Source organism: Hibiscus syriacus, unplaced genomic scaffold, assembly GCF_006381635.1.
Source record: "Hibiscus syriacus cultivar Baekdansim isolate YM2019G1 unplaced genomic scaffold, ASM638163v2 tig00116994_pilon, whole genome shotgun sequence".
In the NCBI taxonomy this organism is placed as follows: Eukaryota; Viridiplantae; Streptophyta; class Magnoliopsida; order Malvales; family Malvaceae; genus Hibiscus; species Hibiscus syriacus.
In genome coordinates, this window is record NW_024063510.1 from 647,507 (window position 1) to 655,442 (window position 7,936).

The window sequence follows — 7,936 nt, forward strand, 5'->3', positions numbered from 1 at the left end:
TTTAAAATAATTTTACAAAGTATTTCGAGCCTTAATCGAGCCAAAAATATTTTCTTTTTAAAGAGTTTCAAGAAAAATCAGATTGTCTAGGGGAACAGATTCCCCCCCAGGGGGTACCGATTCCCCCTGTCTAACGGTCAAAAACAGATTGCACTTAGGGAACCGATTCCCCATGAGGGGTACCGATTCCCTCCACGCTCCAAGCTGTTTTATTAATTGTTTCTCATCCCCAAACGACTCCAAAACATCCCCAACGACTATATACAACTTCAAACACATTCCAAACTATAAATACAAGCTAAGGACACTTGAAGAAGTAAAAGAACAACCATCCAAGCAATCAAACACAAGAGAAGAGTTTTTCATTCTTATTTCATCTTTCTCTTGTAAATATTTTATTCTTGTGAGCTTAATTTTTGTAAACACATACCTTAGAGAGGTTTTATTATTTACATATTTTATCCTTTTGTAAAGGAGAAATGTTCTAGCTTAGCCCGTGTAAAAGCTAGAGAAATGTTTTAGTTTAGCCCAGAAAAACTAGAGAGTTTGTAAGGTTACTCTTTATCTTCAAAAGAAAGAACAAATTAGTGAATTTATTGAAAAATCCTTGGTGAGGAGCTAAGATAGTGGACGTAGACTTTGGTTCTATCTTTCAATCTCCTTACTCCCTAAACATAAAACCATTCCGACCCCTCTTTGCAAACCGTTCCGATTGTCGATTAGAACTTTCGAAAATCCTAACGCTCTTTGTTAAATGATTGAGAATATTAAAAGTTATATCATTTTATAATCAATTTAATTTAATTTAATATAATAATAAAAAAAAATGAGATGAGGGAGAGGCAGGCAGCTCATCATAAAGCCAAAAACAACACGTAATATCCATTACGGAGTATGGACAAAATTAATTATCCATCTCATCTCATCTTGTATTGTATGTACATCCCCCACACGTCACTTCTCTCATAGGCCTAAACCTCAGTATATGTCTGTTCTCCACGTCAGGCACCCTGTCTCATTCTTCTTTCCCACATCAAACCCCTACCCTTCTTTAACTTTGCTATTTCCCCTTCTCCCTTCTGTTTGGCAGTCGAGAAAGACTCTCAGAAAGCAAGGTAAAAGAAGCCACATACTCGATGAATCATCAAAAGGGTGTCCTGAACACTCAAAATCTTGCCTTTGTTACTTTTATTTTGGGTTTTATTACGGTTAGACTTCAAGGAAGCTTCTTTTCTATTTCCCCTTCAACTTTTTGTTTGTGTAATTGCAGAGATGGGGTTTCAAGGAAAGAGTACGAGTTCCTGAGTGAGATCGGATTGAGTTATAGCAATTTGGGTTGTTTTGTGAATGGCACCTGGAAAGGAAATGGCCCTACGATTTCTACTGTTAATCCTGCTAACAATCAGGTTCTTATTTTTTAATTTTTTTTTCTTCATACTAGATGGTTTATTGTTAATTGTGTGAGACTGATCATGATTCGTGATTAGTGAAATGTAGCTAAGAAAAACTAGCGTATATGGGATTTTAAAAATCAATAAAATAATAAACCAAAGTTAAGATCTTGTGTTTATGGTGCTTCTATAGAGGGACAATACTTGGTTTCAGGTTCTTTACACTCACTCTTTCTGCTTGAAATAATTGAGAATTTTTATCTTTTACTTGTATGTTGCAGATTTTCTTTTGTTGTTGCTTATTCATTTTCTAGTATAGTAATGTTTATAAACACCTCTGTTAGTAACCGAGTATCAAAACCACTTGTTCCATGCATTGGAAACTATTAATTTCGTCACTCTTATGAAGTTAAGTATAATTTCGATGTTTCTTATACAGAAAATTGCAGACGTCTGTGAGGCTTCCATCCAAGATTACGAGGAAGGGATGCAAGCTTGCAGTGAAGCAGCAAAGATTTGGATGCAAGTAAGATGAACGGATACCATACTCTACACGATTGAATGGAAAATTTACATTTCTTGATGCCAGTTTTACTTCTCCGAACCTCTTATGCTGTATTTATTGTTTCAGGTTCCAGCCCCTAAGAGAGGCGACATAGTTCGGCAAATAGGTGATGCATTAAGATCCAAACTACAGCAACTTGGCCGCCTTGTATCCCTTGAGATGGGCAAAATTCTTCCTGAAGGAATTGGGGAAGTTCAAGTATGTTATGGAGCTCTGCCACTGTTATCACAGTGATTGTTTGCACATAATATTTTAGAAGGGGGCCCATATTGAACTACATGTTAGCGGTCGTGGATTCTCTAGCAATTTAGCATTGGATTGAGTTAGTTTGAACTTTAAACATTTCTTGAATCTTCACATGAATCAAGAGATACTTCGTATTGGGAGTCTGTCAATGTCTGTTATCTGGAAAAAATAAAATAAAATTTTGTTTATTAACAGTCAAAACAATGCAGCAAGAAGACCTTTCTTCAAGACTAGGGTTTTCACTGTATGTAGTTTGAATTAACCGAATCTTGTAACGGTGTTAATTTAAGATATTTCTCTTTTATAGCAAGTGTCTTTTGTCATTTCCGCAATAGAAGGAGATCATAAAACGCAGGTGCAACATTGTTAGTCTACCACATCTTATACGTTTTTGTTGTCAATCTCCTTCTGTCCTTGTTAGCTTTCATGATGTGACATTCCTATAATTTTTTTTGTTGAGATATTCTGTTGTTTTACTGTTCGTTATACAAATCTTTAAAATGCTAATCTTGCAGGAAATCATTGACATGTGATTTTGCTGTGGGGTTGAGCCGGCAATTGAATGGATCGGTAATACCTTCAGAACGTAAGTGCATAAGTCCACTAGTCATCATTACTTTATACATCTTCTTCTTGATGCCTTGAATTCTGTTTATGAACTTGTGATTACCAAAGTTTGTAAATTTTGCTGGAATGTTTAATGTGCATGTTCACTGCTGTTGACATTTTCTTATTTATAATTACTGCCATCAGTTTGGATTTGATATTAAATAGTAAAAAAAAATTCTATTGATATGGTACAATTTATTAAGTAATATATATGTATGTAAATATAGATGGTATAAATTCATACTAAAATGATCGGTTCTGTTGCTAACAGGTCCAAATCACATGATGTTGGAGGTGAGTTACTGGTTTAAAATTTAAACCTGGATTCCTAGATCATGTCTGACAAGAAAATTGATATGTTGTTCTTGTATTCTGGGGACAGATGTGGAACCCCCTCGGAATTGTTGGTGTAATTACGGCATTTAACTTCCCATGTGCGGTTCTTGGTAAGTTTCATTTCCTTTTATTTATACACTGGCATTTTTGCTGCAGAGAGGCTTAACTTTCGAGACACGACTGATACTTTAATAACTCTGATTCTGTTTGTTACTTAATTTTGTTGCTTCCGGGTTTTATTCAATTGGATTCATATATATGGACCTCCATTTTAGATAATTGATCTTCCTATAAAGAATTTGTTTTTGGTAGACATTGAATCAAATTATTAGCTACCTGGCTATAAATATTTTGATAGCTGTTCTATTTACAAATTTTGCTTTGTGTAGGATGGAATGCCTGCATTGCACTGGTGTGTGGAAACTGCGTTGCTTGGTAAGGCTTGATGTCAATGTTTTCTCAATGATTATGTTTCCACTTTTTTCGGGATTATTTGAACCCTTACGCCTATATATTCTTAGTGTATTCATTATGCATTTTCTAATTTATTTTAAATTCCAGTTAGCTCAGCTCATAGAATCATGCATGTCAAGTACCATGCCTTTTTTTTTCTTGATGAAAAATTCTTGGTTATCCTTTTCATTTTTGAATTTGCGTTTGGTATTTACTTATGGCCTTTATGTCCTTAGTTCCCTTTGATGGAACTTCTAATCATGGCATAGTAAATTCTATTGTTTAATTTCACACTAATAATTGTATGTACTTCTTTCCTTGAAATACAATCCAATTGCATAATCTGCCTTCCATAAAACGATTTATGCTTAATAAGTGTGCCTTCTTTAGTTGGCACGATTTACTTTAAACAGATTAAGGTTCTCTTCCATGTATAAACTTACGACTTTGGTGCTTCAAAACTGGCATGAATTGCAGGAAAGGTGCTCCAACCACTCCTCTGGTCACAATAGCAATGACAAAGCTAGTGGCTAGAGTTTTGGAAAAGAATATTTTACCCAGTGCAATTTTCACATCGTTTGTGGCGGTGCTGAAATTGGGGAAGCAATTGCAAAAGATACACGCATTAATCTAGTTTCATTCACTGGGAGTTCAATGGTACTTCTATTGCGAGCCTATTTGATGAATTACGATATTATGTATTGTAGTTGGAATGACAGGATAGGAAATAATTTATCCCTGTTGGAGAAAGTAAAAAGGCAAATCTGATATTTTTTCATTCCAATTAACAAAAACGTTCTTCTCCACATCTATTAGATCACATCTATTAGATACACGAACACTTTCAGTAAACCTTGATTTCAATTTATGTTTTACATTCTAACTTCAGGTCGGCTTAAAAGTACAACAAACAGTAAATGAGAGATTTGGTAATGCTTGCTTGAACTAAGTGGAAACAATGCAATAATTGTCATGGATGATGCTGATGTACCATTAGCTGTTCGGTCTGTACTATTTGCTGCTGTCGGTACTGCTGGTCAGCGATGTACCACGTGCCGTAGACTGGTATTTACTATTTACGTGAATTTTCATTTGAACTTTGATATATATCGAGTATTGAGACCTGCCAACGATTTTTCTGCTGAGTTTTCTGTCTGTTTGTATTGAAGCTTCTTCATGAAAACTATATCAGACTGTAGTTGACCAGCTACTTGATGTGTACAAACAAGTTAAAAGGGGACCCGTTAGAAAAGGTACCTTGCTTGGGCCACTGCATACTTTACTTCGAGGAAGAACTTCGAGAAAGAATAGAGACGATCAAATCACAGGTGTGTTCTTTATTTTCACTCCTAGACCTTGTTCAACCCAGGTCCAAGTTTCAATATCTTTTATAAATAGTTTTTGGGTGCCGGTAAAGAATTAAATGATGACTTTCTCGTGTAGTTGACTTTCAACATGTTTTGGAGGTAGTCTTGAATTCTCTACGTAGTGTTGCAGTGTGAAGCTTTATGCACCAACTTTATGGATGGTTTTGTTTGATGAACGTAGAAAGCCTATTTGGTTAGAGTTTCCATGTTTTGTATTCTGGCTGTCTTGACTCTTGACCTTATTCTATCTTTGTGATTCCCAGGGGGGAAGATTCTTACTGGTGGTGGTATAATAGTCCGAGGGGAACTTTGTCCAGCCCACAATTGTCGAGATTTCTCCGAATGCCGACGTTGTTAAGAGGAGTTGTTTGGACCAGTCCTCTATGTCATGAAATTTAAGGTAGCCTCGTCTTTCAAGATTTTCTCATTACCGATGCTCAGAGGACGCTTTGAACAAAGTCTGTAATGTTTGAGTGTTATGCAACGAGATGCCGTCTGAAACTTTTAACTAATTTTGCAGAGTTTGAAGGAAGCAATTGAAATAAACAACTCTGTTCCTCAAGGATTGAGCAGTTCCATCTTCACTTGTAAACCCGAATTCATTTTCAAATGGATTGGGTGAGTCTGTCTACCCGGTTATCTGTTCCTCAAGGAAGCATTAAATCGTCCATTTTCTACTTGTATTCAAAAGCTTTGTTTTTGCTTGTTCACATACACATCCTGCTACAACTAACAAGAAACTTTAGATGATTATATAGCTATGGAATGATAATATAGATAATCTCGTGTGCAGGCCACAAGGAAGTGACACCGGTATCGTTAATGTGAACATTCCAACCAATGGTGCTGAAATAGGAGGTGCTTTTGGCGGTGAAAAGGCTACTGGAGGTGGCCGTGAAGCCGGCAGCGACTCTTGGAAACAATATATGCGACGCTCAACCTGGTAAACATTCTGAATGAAGTATTTGTTTCAAAACCGGTGGCTTCTTTCAACAACGTTCTGAATGAACTATTTGTTTAATATATTTTGCAGCACAATAAATTACGGGAACGAGTTACCACTGGCACAAGGAATCAATTTCGGCTAGGAATCCGCACATATTAACCATTTTCATGCCTGCATTAAACTGTCCTTTGAACTCCTCTTATGTATCTGCTGTAATAATTCTGATCACAGAAGCACATCACTTTGGCTTTGTCACATCGTTCTCTCGTGTTTAATTATTATTTATTAGAAAAATATTTGGTGACCTCGCAATTATTGTCATATTTCATTTTGATCACTGATATTTGGATTTAATCAATTAGATTATTTAACCATCTAAATGTTTCAATTAAGTCACTATCTATTGACTTTCAATGGAGAGGTGACGTGATAGTTAAAAAATGAAAAAATAACATCAGTGTTCAAAAATGTCTTATAATATATAATTTTAACTAAATTTTTTTGGATTTGTTAAAATGACCAACTAAATCGCAATGCGATCGATAATTCGCAACGCGATCTCCGGTATCGTAAATCAGTTTTCAGATTTGTAACGCGAACTTCGACTATTGCATTGTGATTTACATATTCGTATTGCGATAGTCTAAGTTCGCGTTGCGATAGTCGAAGTTCGCGTTGCGATTTATTCTAAATTCGTTACGATTTATTTCAAATTCGTTGCGATAGTCCAAATTCGCGTTGCGATTTATTCCAAGTTCGTTGTGATAGTCGAAGTTCGCGTTGTGATTTATTCCAAATTCGTTGCGATTTATTCAAAATTCGTTGCGATAGTCGAAGTTCGCGTTGCGATTTATTCCAAGTTCGTTGCGATTTATTCCAAATTCGTTGTGATAGTCGAAGTTCGCGTTGCGATTTATTCCAAATTCGTTGCGATAGTCCAAAATCGCAACGACGGTATTGCATTTGTTTCTTAAGAATTTTCTCTAAAAAGATAGTATTCGCGCGGACGTGTCGAATATACGTATTACCACGACTACGACCACGAGACGAGACGGGATGGCGGCGCGCGAGAGTCCCCCTTGTTCTCTATCACTCAACAAGGAAGTGGGAAAGCCAAACCTTAAATACCATTCCCAATAGTGTTTCCAATACTATGTGGGATTGAGCATTACCAACATTTTTCCCAATACTATGTGGGATTGAGCCTTAAATAGTGATATTTTTTGAATGTTTGCTTAAATTGCAATAATCGCGATTAATTGTAGATTGACTTTTAATTATGACATATTTAATCGTATAATACTAATGCAATTGGTTGCTGATTCAGTTGTTTTAAGGTGCATGATTGTTAATTGTTTCCTGAATAATCACATTGTATTGGAAACAAGTGTTGGTAATGCTCAATCCCACATAGTATTGGAAACACTATTGAGAATGATATTTAAGGCTTGGCTTTCCCACTTCCTTGTTGAGTGATAGAGAACAAGGAAGGACTCTCGCGCGCCGCCGCAGTCTGTCTCGTCTTGGGTCGGGTCGGGTCGGGTTGTGGTCGTGGTCGTGGTCGTGGTCGTGGTCGTGGTCGTGGTCGTGATAATGGTAATGGTAATACGTGTCTTCGACACGTCCGCGCAAATACTATCATTTTAGAGAAAATTCTTAAGAAACAAATGCAATACCGTCGTTGCGATTTTGGACTATCGCAACGAATTTGGAATAAATCGCAATGCGAACTTCGACTATCGCAACGAACTTGGACTATCGCAGCGAATTTGGAATAAATCGCAACGCGAACTTCGACTATCGCAACGAACTTGGATAATCGCAACGCGAACTTGGACTATCGCACGAATTTGGAATAAATCAACGAACTTGGAATAAATCGCAACGCGAACTTGGACTATCGCAACGAATTTGGAATAAATCGCAACGCGAACTTGGAATAAATCGCAACGCGAACTTGGACTATCGCAACGAATTTGGAATAAATCGCAACGTGAATTTCGACTATTGCAACGCGAACTTG

The 7,936-nt window shown here is 36.7% G+C and overlaps 1 pseudogene; it reads left to right on the forward strand.

The window, feature by feature from the left end:
• Window positions 1–975: 975 nt before the first annotated feature.
• Window positions 976–6,222, forward strand: LOC120193291 (annotated as a pseudogene).
• The last annotated feature ends 1,714 nt before the right edge of the window (window positions 6,223–7,936 follow it).